Below are 20975 nucleotides of genomic sequence, written 5' to 3' on the forward strand. Positions count from 1 at the left end.
AATGTTTTTGAACCAAAAAAAAAAAGACCAAAGACCGACAGCTACTATTTGATGTCCAGGTTCAAGAGAAACAAGTTATTCGAATTGCTTTAGATATATAATTTATAATATTTAATATTATCGGAACATATTATCGGAACAAATTTTTGGTAAGGGGTTTAAGGTTTTAAAAAAAAAAAAAATTATCACCAGAAAATCGGAAAGCAGACAATAAAAAAATGGTAAAAATGAATCTGAAAATTTGAGTTTTGAAAACCGAAACCTAAATAAAACATTTATTCTTTTAAAGCACTCAAACAATGAAAAATAAATTAATTTCTGTCCAAAAACAAAATGAGCATCTCTTATAATCAGTGTTGCCATTTAAGGTAAACTTCTATCAAATTTGCCACATTATTCCCCTGTGGTAGATTGAAACTCAAATTTTTTATTTATTATTTTTTTTCTTTATTTTTAAGGAAAGCCAAAGATAGCAACACACACCAAGCACTATGGAACGCGTTTCGTCTTTGGTTAGAAGACTTTTCAACCAAAGACGAAAAGTCTTTTGTGATGGCTTCAAGGGGCGTACGTAGGTATGTTGTATTTGAAAACGCCTCTATAATACAATTACCACATTAACCACGCTCGACAACCCTGCCTATTAGCTGTACCTTATCCCAATGCGTGTATTTTTGTGTAATGACAGACTTGTTTCCTGTGGCAATTACACTTCTTCTGTAGTATGCATGATTATGTGCATCTGTTGGAAGTGGTTTTGATGGCTTCGAATGCTAGACAACGGCAATGGCTCTCGCTGTTGCTCCGTTTGCCCAGGTTCGAATCCCGGCCGGGCTTTGCCAAATTTTTTGATTTTCCAAGTTTTTTGACTGTTATGGGGAATATGATTAAATTTTACAATTTTTGTTTGTTTCTCTTTCTCTTTGTTTGCATACATTGTGGACTAAAACAAGTAGAAAGGCGTTAAGTTCGGCAGGACCGAACTTTGGATACCACCATCTCGGGTATATATGTAAACTACCTTTTATCGTAATCCGGTGAAAAATGCATAATTTATGCCCCCATAGCAGCTATATCGAAAAATGGTCCGATTTGAATCTAATTTGAAACGGACATTAAGTCAATGTTCAATTTTGTAGAACAAAATATTGGTCTTTTTGGTAGCTATATCCGAAAATAGACCGCTCTGAACCATATACGACACGGATGCCGTAAAGCCTTGGGGCCCAACACAACTCACTGTCCCAAATTTTGGCAAAATCGGGCAATAAGTGCGCCTTTTAAGGCCCAAAACCTTAAACGAGAGATCGGTGTATATGGCAGCTATATCCAAATCAGAACCGTTCTTGGCTTTATTGCAAAAAGATGTCGAGGGACATAACACACTCGCACTGTCCCAAATTTTGGCGACATCGGGCAATAAAAGCGTCTTCTATGGGCCCAAAACCTTAACTCGAGAGATCGGTCTATATGGGAGCTATATTCAAATCTGGACTGATCTGGGCCAAATTGAAGAGGGATGTCGAAGGGCCTAACACAACTCACAGTAAGATTGGAATTTACAATTCAAATGTTGATGACAAATGTGTGTGGACGCCCACTACTAAGGTGGGAAGGTGAATCTTACAGAATAAAATTTCAAGTATTTGCTTGAAGTAGAGTACAAAACTGATCGCTGTAGCGGACATGTTGAACGTTGCAAAGAGAAATTTACCCACGAATATTCAATTAAGGAACAGGGGGCGAATTAGGAGTAAACTTCTCATATATCAATAATTGCTATGCGATTCAAGAGTAAGCTCAATGATTTGTGTTCTCCTTTTTATGGCCACGTCCGAACGACGTGCCGCAGGGCGACACCTCTTTGGGAAGAGGTGTTTACATGGCTACTATGCCATATGCATGCCCCACCCCCAAAACCTAGCAAATATATAAATAGTCCAATCACGGCAATGTGGGACTCAAATGAAAGGTATCTAAGATTAGAACAAGTAAAAAGGCGTTAAGTTCGGCCGGGCCGAACTTTGGATACCCACCACCTCGGGTATATATGTAAACCACCTTTCGTCAAAATCCGGTGAAAAATGCAAACCTTATACCCCATAGCAGTTATATCGAAATATGTTGCGATTTGGACCAAATACTTATATATCTAAAATTAAACCGATCTAAACCATTTACGATACGGATGTCGAAAAGCCCTACATAAGTCACTGTGTCAAATTTCAAATTTCAGTGAAATCGGATTATAAATGCGCCTTTAATGGGGCCAAGACTTTAAATCGAGATATCGGTCTATATGGAAGCTATATCCAAATCTGAACCGATTTGAGCCAAGCTTCAGAAAAATGTCGAAGAGCCTAACACAACTCACTGTCCCAAAACACGGCGACATCGGACAATAAATGCGCCTTTTATGGCCCAAAACCTTTCATCGAGAGATCGGTGTATATGTCAGCTATATACAAATCTGGACCGATCTGGGCCAAATTGAAGAAGGATGTCGAAGAGGTTAATATAACTCACTGTACCAAATTTCGGCGACATCGGTCAATAAATGCGCCTTTTATGGGCCTAAGACCCTAAACCGGAGGATCGGTCTATATGACAGCTATATCCAAATCTGGACCAATCTGTGCCATATTTCAGAAGTATATCGAAGGGCTTAACTTAACTCACAGTCCCTAATTTCGGCGACTTCAGACAATAAATGCGCCTTTTATGGGTCCAAAACCTTAAATCGAGACATCGGTCTATACGGCAGCTATATTCAAATCTGGACCGATCTGGGCCATATTTCAGTAGTATGTCGAAGGGCTTAACTTAACTGACGGTTCCAAATTTCGGCGACTTCAGACAATAAATGCGCCTTTTATGGGTCCAAAACCTTAACTCGGAGATCGGTCTATATGGCAGCTATATCCAAATCTGAACCGATCTGTGCCATATTTCAGAAGTATATCAAAGGGCCTAACACAACTCACGGTCCCAAATTTCGGCGACATTGGACAATAAATGCGCCTTTTATGGGCCCAAAACCTTAACTCGGAGATCGGTCTATATGGCAGCTATATCCAAATCTGAACCGATCTGTGCATTATGGAAAAAGGATGTCGAAGGACCTAACTCAGCTTACTCAACTCAACTCACTGTCCCAAATTTCGGCGACTTTAGACAATAAATGCGCATTTTATGGGCCCAAAGCATTAAATCGAGAGATCGGTCTATATGGCAGCTATATCGAAATCTGAACCGATCTGTGCCATATTTCAGAAGTATATCGAAGAGCTTAATTCAACTCACTGTCCCAAATTTCGGCGACTTTCGACAATAAATGCGCCTTTTATGGGCCCAAAACATTAAATCGAAAGATCGGTCTATATGGCAGCTATATCCAAATTTGAACCGATCTGGGCCAAATTAAAGAAGGATGTCGAAGGGTCTAACAAAACTCACTGTCCCAAATTTAGGCGACGTCGGACAATAAATGCGCCTTTTATGGGCACAAAATCTTAAATCGAGAGATCGGTCTATATGTCAGCTATATTCAAATCTGGACCGATCTGAAACAAATTAAAGAACAATGTCGAAGACCCTAAAACAACTCACTGTGCCAAATTTCAGCAAAATCGGATGATAAATGTGGCTTTTATGGACCAAAGACCGATTGGCGGATCGGTCTATATGGGGACTATATCAAGATATAGTCCGATATAGCCCCCCTTCGAACTTTACCTGCTTATGAGAAAAAGAGAATCTGTGCAAAGTTTCAACTCAATATCTCTATTTTTGAAGACTGTAGCGTAATTTCAACAGGCAGACAGACAGAGGGACAGACGGACGGACATGTCTTGATCGTCTTAGATTTTTACTCTGATCAAGAATATTATAGGGTCGGAAATGGATATTTCGATGAGTTGCAAACGGAATGGCAAAATGCATATAGCCCCATCCTTCGGTGGTGGGTATAAAAAAGACTAAATGATGACTATTTAATAGCTAGTCATATAGTCATTAACAGACAACTACCACATGATAATCGATGTTATAGGCGTTAAGCCACTCCAAGCGTGTAATAGCATTAACATTTAAGTTAGCGCCATCTACTGGCTGTTTTCAAAGGATGTAGTTTATTCAATTGAAAAAAGGCAGTAGATGGCACTAATTTGGAGAAGCCGACATGAACTGAAAGAGGGCAGAGTGGTCAAAATTGATCATACAGCATTTATCTTCGTCAAGACTTCGTTGCGGTTGTTTGCGGTATTATTTTTTAACTTTCCCACTCTAAGACGGGCCTCAACAATAATTTTCAAAAATACTAGATCTCGGAGATGGGTAGGGCGATTTAAGCGACATTTTGTTGGCACACTTACATGAGAGTAGAAAGCGATCTCTGATATCCAATTGTGGGACTGAGTGCTTCGTGGGTCATCCCACCCCCAAAAAAACCCTCAAATCGGACATATTTACTGACCGTGGCAGTATGGATCTTAAATGTTTGGTCCTTGGGATTGGAGCACGAAATTGTCTGCCACTTTTGAGACCAAGTCTCTGGTATTGGGTATTGGTATTGGGGTTTAAATAAAAGGTATTGGGTTGCCCAAAAAGTAATTGTCGGTAATATAGTATTAATATAGTCGGCGTTGACAAATTTTTTCAACGGCTTGTGACTCTGTAATTGCATTCTTTCTTCTGTCAGTTATCAGCTGTTACTTTTAGCTTGCTTTAGAAAAAAAGTGCGCGAAATTTTGTTTACATTTGTTTGTTTGGCGTCAATTTTAATATGGGTACCACATGTATTGATCGATTATTCATTTAACAAACCGAATCAACGCTTGTGATATGCACCTTAAACGCAATGAATTCGATCCGTTTTTAAATTGAATCATAACTGGAGATGAAAAATGGATTGTTTACAACAACGTTAGTCGAAAACGATCATGGTCCAAGCATGGTGAACCAGCTCAAACCACTTCAAAGGCTGATATCCACCAAAAGAAGGTTATGCTGTCTGTTTGGTGGGATTGGAAGGGTGTGGTATATTTTGAGCCGCTTCCAAGGAACCAAACGATTAATTCGGATGTTTACTGTCAACAATTGGACAAATTGAATACAGCCCTCAAAGAGAAGCGACCAGAATTGGTCAATCGTAAAGGTGTCATATTACACCAGGACAACGCTAGACCGCACACATCTTTGGTCACTCGCCAAAAACTGAGTGAGCTTGGCTGGGAACTTTTGATGCATCCACCATATAGCCCTGACCTTGCACCATCAGACTACCATTTATTTCGATCTTTGCACAACTCCTTAAATGGTAAAACTTTCGGCAATGATGAGGCTATAAAATCGCACTTGGTTCAATTTTTTGCAGATAAAGGCCAGAAGTTCTATGAGCGTGGAATACCAAATTTGCCAGGAAGATGGCAAAAGGTTATCGAACAAAATGGCAATTATATTTTTGATTTAAGTTGATTCTAAGTTTTATTAAAAATGCATTTACTTTCTTTTAAAAAATCCGCAATTACTTTTTGGGCAACCCAATATTTGAGAGCAGAAAAATCCATAGGAAAATCCATTAGAAAAAAAAATAAATTTTCATCTGAAATTAGGCGGAAATTTCCAAATTAAGATTTCTTTTCTCCAACAAAGCATTATCGGGCGCAGCAGAGCGGGCCGGGCTCAGCTTCATTAGTAATATCGAAAGACATTAGAAAATCCTTCCTGCTAAATTTCAAGAGAACCGGTTTACAAATGACCATTTTATTGCATTATAACAGCAAATCGGATGAACATATATATATAGAAGCTATATCTAAATCTGAACCGATGTTTTCCAATTTTAAATGGGGGACTTCTCTAGGCCGAACAACATGCCTGCACCAAATTTGAAGACGATCGGATGAAAACTGCGACCTGTAGATTGTACAGAAATTAACATTGACAGACAGACGGACGGACATAGCTAACTCGAATCAGAAAGTGATTCTGAGTCAATCGGTATACTTATCAATGGGTCTATCTCTCTTCCTTTTGGGTGTTACAAACAAATGCACCAAGTTATAATACCCTGTACCACAGTAGTGGTGTAGGGTATACAAATTGTTTATGAAATTTCAACTTTGAGGATTTGGTAGGGATGGCAACGCTAATTATGTTTCACACAAGAACTAAAAAGAAAGTTTGAGGAACATAAGTAAACCAAAACATAAACTTAATTGAAAACAAAAATTAACACAATTATTTCGTCTCTGTATATCATTTATCACTATTTCAAAAATAAATGTAACAAACTTAAAAGTTTTTTGGTAAAATTTTCTGCTAATGCTAAAAAATATGAAATTTTTGCCAAATTCCGTTTTTTTTTGGTAATTCTTTTTTTCGTTGGTTTTCTATTTTGTTTTCATTTGCTTTGTTCTTGTGTTTTGGTATTTGCGTCAATTTAACTTTTTTCAAACATCCCGAAATTCTAAGGGCTGGCTCTCTTTTGGACCTGTTTTCTGTTCTTTGACTCTCACACAGCAGCATTCAAACAATGTGTAGGTGTTGTTGAGCCAGAGTTCGAGAGGAAGAGGGAGAGAGAGTTTTCTTCTGTGTCACCAAAAGAGTATGTTTATTACAAGACGTCAATGATGTTAAGGAAACTGGACGAAATTGAAATTTGAAATCTGTTAATTTGAACGAAGCTCTTGTACTCCACCTCTCAAATTCGGTTTTACGAAACAAATACACTCACATGTACACAACACTCACATGCACACGCACACTGGCACTCCATCGCATGCATAGAGACTTCTTGGATGTGCGTATACACACACACATACGTATGCACGCACGAAAGCACTCTTAGAAAATAACGAAAATACATATTAAGGAATTTTTGAACATTGTTCTTCTTTTTTTTAAATTTATTTTATTTTTTTTTTATTTTTGGTTTCTCCTCAACCTGTCATTCTTTCACTGGCCAGGAGATCCAAGGTAAGGGTTATTTTCACAATCGGGTTTCTTTGTGTGTTTTTGTTGTTTCGTCCTTTGGAGCTTCAGCTTCAGCATTTGGTTTGTCTGCTTCTTTCTTTTTGTTTTCCATGGGGGCAGGCAAAGTGCAAAAAACCACGCCTTAATTTTTAATTAAGCTCTTCCGAAATCTTTGAAAAATCATAGAAATCTTTACCAAAGACTTTTTCAAAAAAAAAAATAAAAAAATGTTTCACTTTAGACAACTCCTTTCTTCAAAATCCCTGCGCGTTATGAGGCTGAAGAGGTGTTGTGTTTTTCACCAATGATGGTGGCAGAAAAAAGTATACATATACACTTTTTCCTGTGGAATATTAAAGAAAATGTTTTTCTTTCACCTTTCTCAACTCGTTGCGTTTCTTAGCTAGGATTATTAGTCGGATTTGTTAGGATTCTTTGATTTTAGTATTATTAATAGGTATATAATTTTAAACAGAAGAAAAAAAAAAACACTTGGTTAAAGTTGTTGTTGATGCTGATGATGATGTGATGCGACAAATTTCGTTTTGTCTGCTCCTTGGGTGTGTTGCTGGTTTGCCTTTGTTTAATTTAGTTTAAATTTCTTAACTGCATTTTGTTTGAAATTACTTTTACTCTCCCAAAAAGAAAAAAAAATTTTGGGGAATATACAATTTTTTCTAGATGTTTTTGTTATCCAAAGAAGTCGATTATCTTACAACACTGCACACAACCGTCGTCTATGAAATTCGTTAAATGTTTGCTGCTGCTCTTTCTGGCACACGACAATGGATGCTGGCTGGCTGGCTGGATGGATGGTAAGCTGGATGCTGATGCTGTGTTTCGTTTCATTCTCAGTCAGCAGTCAGCAGTCGGCACTCAGCTGTGTTGTGCTTTCTAAGCACACCAATACTCTTACAAATACACACTCATGCACACATACATGTGTACGTGTATACTATGTGTAGCTATGAGAGCCCCAAATCCAAGTGAGCGAAAGAGCGAGAGTAAGTTCTTTTGTTTTGAGAATGAAAACCCTTAAAACAGCAGTCAAATGTTATGAGCCAGATAATTTCTATCCATTATACGTTTACCCCACAAAACAGCGCTTCGCTAATAAGTTCATCCTTGCAAAACCAAACCGAATTAATACCTCAGAGGTTTATTATCATCTGAACAAAAAGACATTAAAACATTTATATAGGAGAGCCCCCTCTACGGTGGCAAAAAAACGCAAAGAGTTCAAAGTTAATAGAATTTTAAATAGAACCTTTCTTCTTTCTCCCTCAACGCAATGGCAATAACAACAACAGCAACAGTAGCAGCAACTCCCTGACAAACAAACCGAAAAAGGAGCATTCAAATCTAGGTTCTTGCCTCAGGGGACTTTCACTGGAACAACATCAAATGCGAAATTTATTCGTTGTTTCATTTTTCTAGTCAGCCTCCTTTTTGGCTTATGACCAGTGTTGCCACATGTCAACAATTGACTAGAACCAAAATTTCCCTAAAACTTAATCATACAATGAGATAAATATTTAGTATGAAATTACAGAAATCACTCCATTAAAAAAAAACAAGTAAAAAGGCGTTAAGTTTGGCTGGGCGATCTTTGGATATATCCAAATCTAGACCGATCTGGGTCAAATTGAAGAAGGATGTCAAAGGGCCTAACACAACTCACCGTCCCAAATTTAGGCGAAATCGGACAACAAAAGCACCTTTTATGGGCCCAAAACCTTAAATCGACAGATCTGTCTATATGGCAGCTATATACAAATCTGAACCGATCTGGGCCAAACTGAAGAAGGATGTCGAAGGGCCCAAAACAACTCACTGTCCCAAATTTCGGCGACATCGGACAATAAATGCGTCTTTAATGCGCCCAACACCTTAAATCGAGAGATCGGTATATATGGCAGCTATACCCAAATCTGGACTGATTTGAGCCAAATTGAAGAAAAATGTTGAAGGGCCCAAAACAACTCACTGTCCCAAGTTTCAGCGGCATCGGACAATAAAAGCACCTTTTATGGGCCCAAAACCTTAAATCGAGAGATCTGTCTATATGGCAGCTATATCCAAATATGGACCGATCTGGGCCAAATTGTGGATGAATGTTGGAGGGCATAACCCAACTCATTGTGCCAAATTTTGGCGACATCGGACAAAAAATGCGCATTTTATGGTCCCAAAACCTCAAATCGAGAGATCAGTCTATATGGAAGCTATATCCAAATCTGGAGCAATCTGTGGCATATTGCAGAAATATGTCGAGGGGCTTAACTTAACCCGCTGTCCCAAATTTCGGCGACATCGGACAATAAATTCGCCTTTTATGGGCCCAAAACCTTAAATCGAGAGATAGCTGCCATGCTATATCGAAATATGGACCGATCTGTGCCATATTGCAGAAGTATGTCGAGGCGCTTAACTTAACTCACTGTCTCAAATTTCAACAAAATCGGAAAATAAATGCGCATTTTATGGGCCCAAAACCTTAAATCGTGAGATCGGTCTATATGGCAGCTATATCGAAATCTGGACCGATCTGTGCCATATTACAGAAGTATGTCGAGCGGCTATACTTAACTCACTGTGCCAAATTTAGGCGAATTCGGACAATAAAAGCACCTTTTATAGGCCCAAAACCTTAAATCAAGAGATCGGTTTATATGGTAGCTTTATCCAAATCTGGACCGATCTAGACCAAATTGAAGAAAAATGTTAATAGGCCTAGCACACCTCACAGTCTGAAATTTCGGCGACATCGGACAAAAAATGCGCCTTTTATGGGCCCAAAACCTTAAATCGTGAGATCGTCCTATATGGCAGCTATATCCAAATCTGAACCGATCTGGGCCAAGCTGAAGAAGGATGTCGGAGGGCCTAACACAACTCACTGTCTCAAATTTCAGCAAGATCGGATAATAAATGTGGCTTTTATGGGCCTAAGACCCAAAATCGGCAGATCGGTCTATATGGGGGCTATCTATCTACGCAAAGTTTCAGCTCAATATCTCTATTTTTAAAGCCTGTAGCGTGATGTCCGCCTATGACGCTGAACGCCTGGGTTCGAATCCTTGCGAGACCATTAAGAAAAATTTTCCGTGGAGGTTTTCCCCTCCTAATGCTGGCAACATTTGTGAGGTACTATGCCAAGTAAAACATCTCTCCAAAGAGGTGTCGCACTGCGACATGCCGTTCGAACTCGGCATAACCATAAAAAGGTCCCTTAAAACTTAAACTTAAATCAGAAAAAATCCCTCAACAAACCTCAGGAGAGATACCAGTGGTAAGTTCGCAAGTTCACCCAGATCACAGAAGAAACGGCTCCCCAGAAAAAAAAGCCTACGTCTCTGCAGACCCGGACAGGACAGACAGCAGTAGTCTCCTCCTTATCGAGGCAACTCCTACAGAAGTCATTGTGCGGTATCCCCATGCGCGCCACCATGCGACCAATGTCACAGTGTCCGATTATGACCCCTGTCAAAGTACTCATCGAGTTCTTATCGAACGCCAGCAACTCCCTCGTCCTCCTGCGGTTGATGACGGGCCATAGCGCCTTCGCAGTCCGGTAACCATCTACCGTCTCCCACCTCGCCACCGACGCCGCCCTGACCATCTCAGCTACTGTGTTCAGTAGCTCGTCAAATGGCACGTAGACAAGACCGATGACTGGTTCGCCTGGCGCAGACGAAACCCTCCTGGCGCACTTGTCCACCCTCTCATTTCCTGGAATCCCCTCATGCCCAGGAATCCATGTCAGCGTCACATCGTGGACCCGGAGTCTATCCAGAGATTCCAAACAGTCCACAACTCATCTCGACCTCACCACCCCATGGCAACCGGTTGTACCTACCGGATTGACCCGATGAAGTCCCGAGTTTTGAGGGCGGTAAGCCCCTTGCCAGAATTTCTCTTGCGGCTACTGCAATGGCACAGACCTCTGCCTGAAAGACCATACACTCGTCCGGCTGTCTCAGATACCGATGATTGGTCCGCACGGCGCAAACGGACCCCTCCTGGCGCACTTGTCCGCCCTCTCATTTCCTGGAATCCCCTCATGCCCAGGAACCCATGTCAGCGTCACATCGTGGGCCCGGAGTCTATCCAGGGATTCCAAACAGTCCGCAACGCATCTCGACCTCACTCGACGCAGCCGGTTGTACTTACCCGGATTGACCCGATGAAGTCCTGAGTTTCGAGGGCGGTAAGCCCCTCGCCACAATTTCTCTTGCGGCTACTGCAATGGCACAGACCTCTGCCTGAAACACCATACACTCATCCAACTGTCTCAGAGACATAATGATGTTGAGTGCTTCAGAGTAGACCCTCCAATCCAGTTCCTGACTCCATCTTGGAGCCATCTGAGTAGATCGAGGTCTCATCCTCCTAAAGTACACCATCCGCCCTCCATTCGTACCTCTCAGGAAAACGAATCGCGAATGCCCTCACTCCAGTCGGCACTGGTGACAGGTAGTCGGAGATCCTCCTCAGTCTACCCTCCTTTACTTTTTTGTATTTAGAGCGCACAACAAGCTGATTACTAGCTTAGGAGTATGTCCATAGCGGCATGGGGCGGTTTACCATCTGCACCCTCCTTTCAACCTAACCTTAACTAAACTATTTGTTTTTACAAATTTTTAATTGGCTGAAATTTTGCACAATGGCTGTTGCTATGACCTCTAACATACGTGCCAAATATGGAATCGGTCCATAACCTGATATAGCTGCCATATAAACTGATCTGCCTATTTTACTTCTAGAGCCCCTATAGTGATCAATTCTTATCCGTAATTTTGCACAATAGGATCTACTATGGCCCCAAAATCCAAGCCAATTATGCTCTGAATCGGTTCAAAACCTGATATAACTCCAATAGCATAGCAATTCTTCTCCATTTTAGGATTAGACCCTGCCGAACTTACCACGCTTTTATAATTTTCCCCCTTCCGATCTATGTCACTCATTGAAAAAACAAATTAAGTGGCAACACTAGCCATGACATCTCCCTCGACATCAATAGGCAGGCTGCCTGAGCCCGTGTTTTCTTGAACGTCATACATTCTAACTTTAACATTTCAAATTACAAGTGTAGATGGCTGTTGTTGTTGTTGTCGATTTTTTTCTACCATCGTTTGCTTTGTAACAGATGATTTATTAACGAAACATTCTGATGCTACTGCTGCTAAAGTAACCACCCCATTAAAAAGAATACCAACCCACCACCACCACCACCACCATAAGCATCTCCCCACATAATACCACACACAAAAAAATAACACCGTACATCGTCCACATATCTTTTTCTATGGTATTTAGACAACACATTTGGTATATCCCTTTCTTTTTCTCTTCACTTGCTGTTACCTCCTAGTCCCCACTAGCAATGTTTCACGTGTATACCAAGTTAAGTGTGTGTGTGTGTGCGTGTGTGAAAGCATCCTTAGAAAGAAATGTATTAATGATGACAATATTTACATCGCAAGTTGATGATGAGAAACAACAACAACAGCGTAAACACATATCTGAAACACAAGATGCAAAACAAAAACAAGTTAGCTGACAGTCAAACTGCGCTTGCCCTCTTCTTTATTTGAGTTCCATTTCATTCCTTTACATGTTTGACAAGAGCCCGAGAGTGAGAGAGAGAGAAATTAGATTTTGTTGAGAGATCCTAATAAACATATGATGGTGAGTGATTTAACTCTTCGCTATAAAGCGATTAGTGGTGAAAGGAAAAATTTTAAAAACAAGATCCGAACAAATTAAAATGTCGGGAATATGGAATAATGAATAATATTAATAATGAAATAAAGAAGGGAAGTTATTTAGGCATAGAAGAAATGTAGGCAGAGCAGGTTTTTGTTTGGTCTAAAACCTGTTGATTTTTTTTACCATAATTTTAAGCTTTGAAATCTCACTGTGAATATGTAAATTTTATTTTTTTTTAATTCCATATCACAAAGCATTATTAACAAAACCAATTGTTAAATCAATTAACCCTAAACATTCAATTACTAATTGCAAACGGACCGATAAATATCAAAATGATTGCAACATTCATTTTTATACCCGCCACCGAAAGATGGGGGTATATTCATTTTGTCATTCCGTTTGCAACGCATCTAAATATCCATATCATATAGTCGGCGTTGACAAATTTTTTCACAGCTTGTGACTCTGTAATTGCATTCTTTCTTCTGTCAGTTATCAGGTGTTACTTTTAGATTGCTTTAGAAAAAAAGTGTAAAAAAAGTATATTTGATTAAAGTTCATTCTAAGTTTTATTAAAAAATGCATTTACTTTCTTTTAAAAAATCCGCAATTACTTTTTGGGCAACCCAATATATGCTCTTGATCACCGTAAAAACCTAAGACCTTCAAGCCATGTCCGTCCGTCTGTCTGTTGAAATCAGTCTCTCTATTTTAGAGACTGAGCTGAAACTTTGCACAGAATCTTTTATTGTCCATAAGCAGGTTATGTTCGAAGATGGGCAATATCGGACTACATCTTCATATAGCCCCCATATAGACCGATGCGCCGATTTAGGGCCTTAAACCCATAAAAACATTTATTGTCCGATTTTGCAGAAATTTGGGATAGTGAGTTGTGATACGACTTTCGACATTATTCTTCAATTTGGTCTAGATTGGTCCAGATTTGGATATAGCTGTCATATAAAAAGATTCGCCGATTTAGGGACTTAAGCCAATAAAAGCCACATTTATTATCCAATTTTGCTGAAATTTGGGACAGTGAGTTGTGTTAGGTACTTCAACATCCTTCTTCAATTTGGCTCAGATCGGTTCAGATTTGGATATAGCTGCCATATAGACCGATCTCCCGATTTAAGACTTAAGGCCCATAAAAGGTGCATTTATTGTCCAATGTCTCCGAAATTTGGGAGAGTGAGTTGTGTTAAGCCCCTCGACACACTTTTGCAATATGGCACAGATCGGTCCAGATTTGGATATAGCAGCCATATAGACCGATCTCTCGATTTAAGGTTTTGGGCCCATAAATGAAGCATTATTGTCCGATGTCGTCGAAATTTGGGACAGTGAGTTGTGTAGCTTCTCGATACACTTTTGCAATATGGCACAGATCGGTTCAGATTTGGATATAGCTGCCATATAGACCGATCCGCCGATTTAGGGTCTTAGGGCCATAAAATCCACATTTATTATTCGATGCCGCCGAAATTTGGGACAGTGAGTTAAGTTAAGCCCCTCGATACACTTTTGCAATATGGCACAGATCGGTTAAGATTTGGATCTCTCGATTTAAGACTTTAGGCCCATAAAAGATGTATTTATTATCCAATGTTGCCGAAATTTGGGACAGTGAGTTAAGTTAAACCTGTCGACATTTTTCAGCAATATGACACAGATCGGTCCAGATTTGGATATAGCTGCCATATAGACCTATCTCCCGATTTAAGACTTAAGGCCCATAAAAGGTGCATTTATGGTCCAATGTCGCCGAAATTTGGGACAGTGAGTTGTGTTAGGACCTTCGACATTCTTCTTCAATTTAGCTCAGATCAGCTCAGATTTGGATATAGCTGCCATATAGACCGATCTCTCGATTTAAGGTTTTGGAGCTATAAAAGGCGCATTTATTGTCCGATGTCGCCGAAATTAGGGACAGTGAGTTAAGTGAAGCCCTTCGACATACTTCTGCAATTTGGCTCAGATCGGTTCAGATTTGGATATAGCTGCCATATAGACCGATCTCCCGATTTAAGACTTAAGGCCCATAAAAGGCGCATTTATTATCCAATGCCGCCGAAATTTGGGACACCTTCGACATTCTTCTTCAATTTGGCTCAGATCGGCTCAGATTTGGATATAGCTGCCATATAGACCGATCTCTCGATTTAAGACTTTAGGCCCATAAAAGGCGCATTTATTATCCGATGTCGCCGAAATTTGGGACAGTGAGTTGTGTTAGGACCTTCGACATTCTTCTTCAATTTGGCTCAGATCGGCTCAGATTTGGATATAGCTGTCATATAGACCGATATCTCGATTTAAGACTTTAGGCCCATAAAAGACGTATTTATTATCCGATGTTGCCGAAATTTGGAACAGTGAGTTAAGTTAAGCCCCTCGACATACTTCTGCAATTTGGCTCAGATCGGTTCAGATTTGGATATAGCTGCCATATAGACCGATCTCCCGATTTAAGACTTAAGGCCCATAAAAGGCGCATTTATTATCCAATGCCGCCGAAATTTGGGACACCTTCGACATTCTTCTTCAATTTGGCTCAGATCGGCTCAGATTTGGATATAGCTGCCATATAGACCGATCTCTCGATTTAAGACTTTAGGCCCATAAAAGGCGCATTTATTATCTCTCTCCGACATTTTTCTGTAACTTGGCCCAAATCGGTCCAGATTTGAATATAGCTACCATATAGACTGATATCTCGATTTAAAGTCTTGGGCCCATAAAAGGCGTATTTTTAATGGGTACTCGCAAAGAATCAGCAGTGCTTGGGGAATTCGAAAGGAAATTTCTTCCGAAATTTTGTGTAACAATCATAAATGTTTTATTTCAACCACGAGATCTATGAGCTATACGCTGACATTGACAAACTAAGGTTTATTCGAAGGGACCCGATTGCTCAGTTAGCAGCATGGTCGGATTACCAGTTTGGGGCAGCACTTGGGTTGCTGACAAAGAAACCTTGTTGAGCACATGCAAAGAAATTAACCGGTCTGTGGTAAATTGTGCAACGCCAGTGTGGTCTCATCAGCTCTGTGATCTGTCAGTTTTCATATGGGCCACATCCATCAGAAGACAAAGATCCTACCCGTGCGAAGACATAACTACATGGTGTCTTCTGAGATGTTATCGCAGAGATCATCCAAATCATCATCTTGTGGATAGGTATTCATCGCCCAGAAGCCTTATGGTGGATCTACATGATCTAGGGCATGAGGCTCAGCGCTACAAAAGAGAACCTCTACATCATGCGGCATATGTAGCGGGTCTTTCCATTCCATTCGGTAAGAGCCTCATATTCTCGCGACCCGAATCTCCTCATAGAGTTTTCGTCATCGCCCACGCCTGGACTGCTATGGAGAAAATCTGCAACATAAGGACCATACAACAGGTTCTGAGAACATATTGTCTTGGCAAGAGCGATGAGTACCACGCCCACTAGGGCACTGGAGACTATTCTAGATATCCGACACATTGACATACAGATTAAGTGTGACGCATTGTGGCTATGAGACTTTAGGCGATGGGAGAATGGATTGAGGATGGGAGCGGCGGTATAATCGAGGAAACCTGGTAGAAAGGGAAGATTTTTCCTATGGGATACCTGAGATGAACCTTGAAGTCGAGTGCGAGGCATGCGCTGCCATCGACACAGTCATGGACTGACGGAACCCTAGTATTGCCATCTGGAAGATCATGTTGCACGGATGGGTCAAAGCTAGAGGACAGAGTTGACCTGGGGGGTCTACATTGAGAACCCAGGGACTGAGATCTGTTTTAGACTGCCTGACCATAATATGGTCCTGCAGGCGGAGATCCGCGTGATCACGGAATACTTGAAGTGGTGTGGTGCTAACGCGAGGACGTCGAGTGTGAACATCTTTACGGACAGTAAAATTGCCATAAAGGCAATAACAACCAGGACGGTAAGGTCACGGACAATCTTGCAGTGTAAGAAGGAGATTAACGCCTTCTCTGAGGATGGCAAAAACCGCATCGTTTGGGTGCCGGGCCATAACGGAGTAAGGGGAAATGAAAGGGCAGACGATTTGGCGATGAAGGCCAGAGGACTGTCGTCAATAAACTTGGTTAACCCGAAGCCTTTTGGGTCGAAGCAGTCCGAGTTAAGGGAGTGGGCGACAAATGCGCATGCAACACTGTGAAACAGCGAAACGTTAGGTAGGACGGCGAAAATCCTATGGGCGGATCCAGATCGTGAGTATGACGAGACTATAATTGAAAGGAGGCAAGAAGGAGGTCAGTATAGCTATTGGTATCCTAACGGGGCACATAGGACTAGGGGCGCAATAATGCAAATTTGCTAATTTTGCCCATGAACATTCCACTAAGGAACAGGGGCAAACTTCTCACATATCAATGAGTGCAGTCCGATTCAAGTTTAAGCTCAATGATAAGGGGTCTCCTTTTTATAGCCGAGTTGGAATCGGTGCGGCAAGTAATAGCATGTGTAGGACATGCGGGAAATATGATGAGACGTTGGAGCATTTCCTTTGACATTGCCCGGCTTTTGACGTCTAACAGATACCGGCACTTAGGTGGGGACACAATACCAGACAAGAACCAACATAGGGGAGTGGTATTGAAAACAATTAAGGATTTTCTAAGTAGTATGGAATTCCGTAATTAAAATTTTCTTTTTAGATGTTTTTTTTATAGTTTTTAGAGCGCACAACAAGCCGATAACTGGGTTAGGTGTGTGTCCATAGTGGAAGGGGCGGATAAATATATGCACCCTCTTTTCAGCCTAACCTAATCTTACCTACTCGAAAACTTTAAATTGGCTTTATATCACAAACTACAAAATATGTCCTAGATTTGGAAATTGGTCTTATTCGCGGGCTCGTAAAAATAATTTATGTTCCATCGAAATTCTCCAAAAAATCTAAATTTCACTTTTTGTCTAGAATTCGATACACAATTCTTGAAAACAGTTGCATATTTTGGTACTTTTATCGATTATTCAGTCAAAAAAAAAATCGGAGTTATTTGATATTTAAAAATAAATCCTGCAAAAATGGTATTTATTTTTGTATGGTAAAACCTACCACAGGATTTAGCACTTAAATCTTGAAAAGGCCATAAATCCAGATTTAGTGGCCAATGTAAACGTACTTTGTTACAAAATTTTTGTCGCAAATATTCGTACAAACATTTTATTCAAAAACTGAATTCCATGTGACGAAAAAAAGTGATGAGCACCCTACCACTATTGAAAAGACCGCATTGTGTTTGTGTGAGTATCATCACACATCAACATAACGAAATAGAGTCAGCCGAGCGAACTAACACGAAGTTGTTTACACAGTACGTGTGCGTCTGTTCATTTTTATACGAATTTTATGCGGATGTGTATTCTGCCCATCTATGGACTAAAATGTCGTTAGATATGTAAACAATTCGCCATTCGTTTGTAATATACAGCCTACTTTTAGGGTATGCAAGCCATCAGGTCGTATGAATTATGCAAATAGTCATAAGTCTGCATTTGTCATACGCATGCAATTCATAGAGAATTTCTTAACTTTTTCAAAGAGGTATTTAACAGGAATGTAACAATTATTGAGTGGCAACTTGTGTGATGGGATAAGTGCAGCAGTTTAGAGAGAGAGAATGAATTTTGCGAAAGTCATCCATCCATCTTCTTCGACCTTTAACATGATCTAGCCAATTGAGGCGTTGTATTATTAACAAACACATATAAATAAAGCAATGTTGACGTATAGCATAGATTGCTTGATTCATACGATACCGTTATTCTTGATTTTTATCATTTTAATACCGTAAGCCTGTGCATTGGCAGGTATCAATGATTCTGCTCCATAAAAATTGAAGATGATTATACCCTACACCACCACTGTGGCACAGGGTTTTATAAGTTTGTGCATTTGTTTGCAAAGCTAAGAAGAAGAAGAGCTAGACCCATTGTTAAGTTTACCTATCGGCTTAGAATCACTTCCTGATTCGATTTAGCTATGTCCGTCTGTCTGTCCATATAATCTTGTGATCAAGGTACAGGTCACATTTATACTCCGTTTGTCTTGAAATTTTGCATATGTCACTTCTTTGGACAAGGACAAACGGTATTGATTTTGAAAAAAATCGGTTCAGATTTAGATATAGCTCATATATGTACCTTTCATCCGATATCGCCTTTTAAGGCTGTAGAAGCCACAATTTTGGGCCGATCATTACAAAATTTGGCACGAGATGTTTTATTTTAATTCTACATATGTGTGCTAAATTTCGTCAAAATCGGACCAGATTAGGATATAGCTTCCATATGTATCTTTCATCCGATATCTTCTTTTAAGGCTGTAGAAGCCACAATTTTGGTCCAATCTTTACCAAATTTAGCACGAGATGTTTTATTTTACTTCTACATATGTGTGCAAAATTTCGTCAAAATCGGTTCAGATTAAGATATAGCTCCCACATATATCTTTCATCCGATATGGAATTTTAAGGCTGTAATAGCCACAATTTTGGTCCTATCTCTACAAAATGAAGCGCAACGTATTTTATGGGGCGTCCTAATATCTGTGCGAATTTTCATGAAAATCGTATCAGATTTAGATATAGCTCCCATATATATGATACATCCGATATGGACTTTTAAAGCGGTAGAAACCACAATTTTGGTCAGATCTCTACATTATTGGGTGTGAGACATTATATTTGTTGTCCTGGATTTAGATATTGCACCCATATATATCTTTTATCAGTTATGAGTTTTAAAGGCTATAGATATCCACATTTTTTGTTCTATCGCAAGAAAATCGTACAAGGTATTATTCGATATTTCAAGAGGTGTGCAAAAATAAAGTCTAACTAGACTTGGGGATGAGTTCTATATATTAAAATTAGTACGTATAGTAGGTGGTAAAGGCCACCGTAGCGCAGAGGTTAGCATGTCCGCCTATGACGCTGAACGCCTGGGTTCGAATCCTGGCGAGACCATCAGAAAAAATTTTCAGCGGTGGTTTTCCCCTCCTAATGCTGGCAACTATGTCATGTAAAACTTCTCTCCAAAGAGGTGTCGCACCCCGGCACGCCGTTCGGACTCGGCTATAAAAAGGAGGGGCATGTCTTGTGTTTGTCAAGTTTTCCCTGGGCCTTCCTATAAAAATTGTAGCATGTAAAGGCTGTTTTTATAACCAACAACGTAGGATAGGGGTATATTGGAAATATCAAATTCCAACCCTACAAAGTATATATATTTTGAATTGTCGTAAAATTTAAAGACGATTAAACGTTGTCCGTATGTCTGTCCGTCCATCCATCTGTTCGTCTGTCTGTTGTAATCACTCTAGAGCCTTAAAAAATTGAGATATTGAGCTGAAATTTGGCACAGATACAGATTTTTGATGCACACTGGTTAAGTTTTTGAACGGGCCAAATCGGACCATATTCGGATATAGCTGCTATATAGACCGATTTTTCGATAAATGGTCTAATGCCCATAAAAACTTTATTTTTCATCCGATTTTGCTGAAATTTGGAACAGTTAGTAGTTTAAGGCTTCCCGACAACTGACCCATATATGGTTTAGATCGGTCTATATTAAGATATAGCTGCCATATGGACCGATCTCCCGATAAAGGGTCTGAAAACCATAAAAGCTTTATTTATTACCCGATATCGCTGAAATTTAAAACAGTGAGTTATCTTAAGCCTCCCCACATCTGACCCAATTATGGTTCAGATCGGACTATATTCAGATATAGCTGCCATATAGACCGATCTGCCGATAAAGGGTCTGAAGCCCATAAAAGCTCATTTATTACCCGATTTCACTGAAATTTGCAGCAGTGGGTTATTTTAAGCCTCCCGACATCTGACCTAAATAAGTATTAGATCGGCCCATATTTAGATATAGCTGCCATAAAGACCGATCTCCCGATAAAGGGTCTGAAGACCATGAAAGCTTTATTTATTACCCGATTTCGCTGATATTTAGAACAGAGAGATATTTTAAGCCTCCCGACATCTGACGTAAATATGGTTCAGATCGGACAATATTTAGATATAGCTGCCATATAGACCGATCTCCAGATAATGGGTCTGAAAGCAACAAAAGCTTTATTTATTACCCGATATCGCTGAAATTTAAAACAGTGGGTTATCTTAAGCCTCCCGACATCTGACGTAAATATGGTTATGATCGGACTATATTTAGATATAGCTGCCATATAGACCGATCTCCCGATAATGGGTCTAAAAGCAACAAAAGCTTTATTTATTAC

At 39.9% G+C, this 20975-nt stretch overlaps 1 protein-coding gene across 1 annotated transcript in view; it reads right to left on the reverse strand.

Moving 5' to 3' along the window:
* LOC131995530 (uncharacterized) overlaps positions 1–7437 on the reverse strand; it is a 41297-nt gene extending 33860 nt beyond the window's left edge. The window contains exon 1 of the mRNA XM_059364231.1: positions 7353–7437. The gene's annotated coding sequence lies outside the window, so the exon portion shown is untranslated. The remainder of the gene's footprint in view (positions 1–7352) is intronic.
* Between the last annotated feature and the right edge of the window lie 13538 nt (positions 7438–20975).

This window comes from Stomoxys calcitrans, chromosome 1, assembly GCF_963082655.1.
Source record: "Stomoxys calcitrans chromosome 1, idStoCalc2.1, whole genome shotgun sequence".
In the NCBI taxonomy this organism is placed as follows: Eukaryota; Metazoa; Arthropoda; class Insecta; order Diptera; family Muscidae; genus Stomoxys; species Stomoxys calcitrans.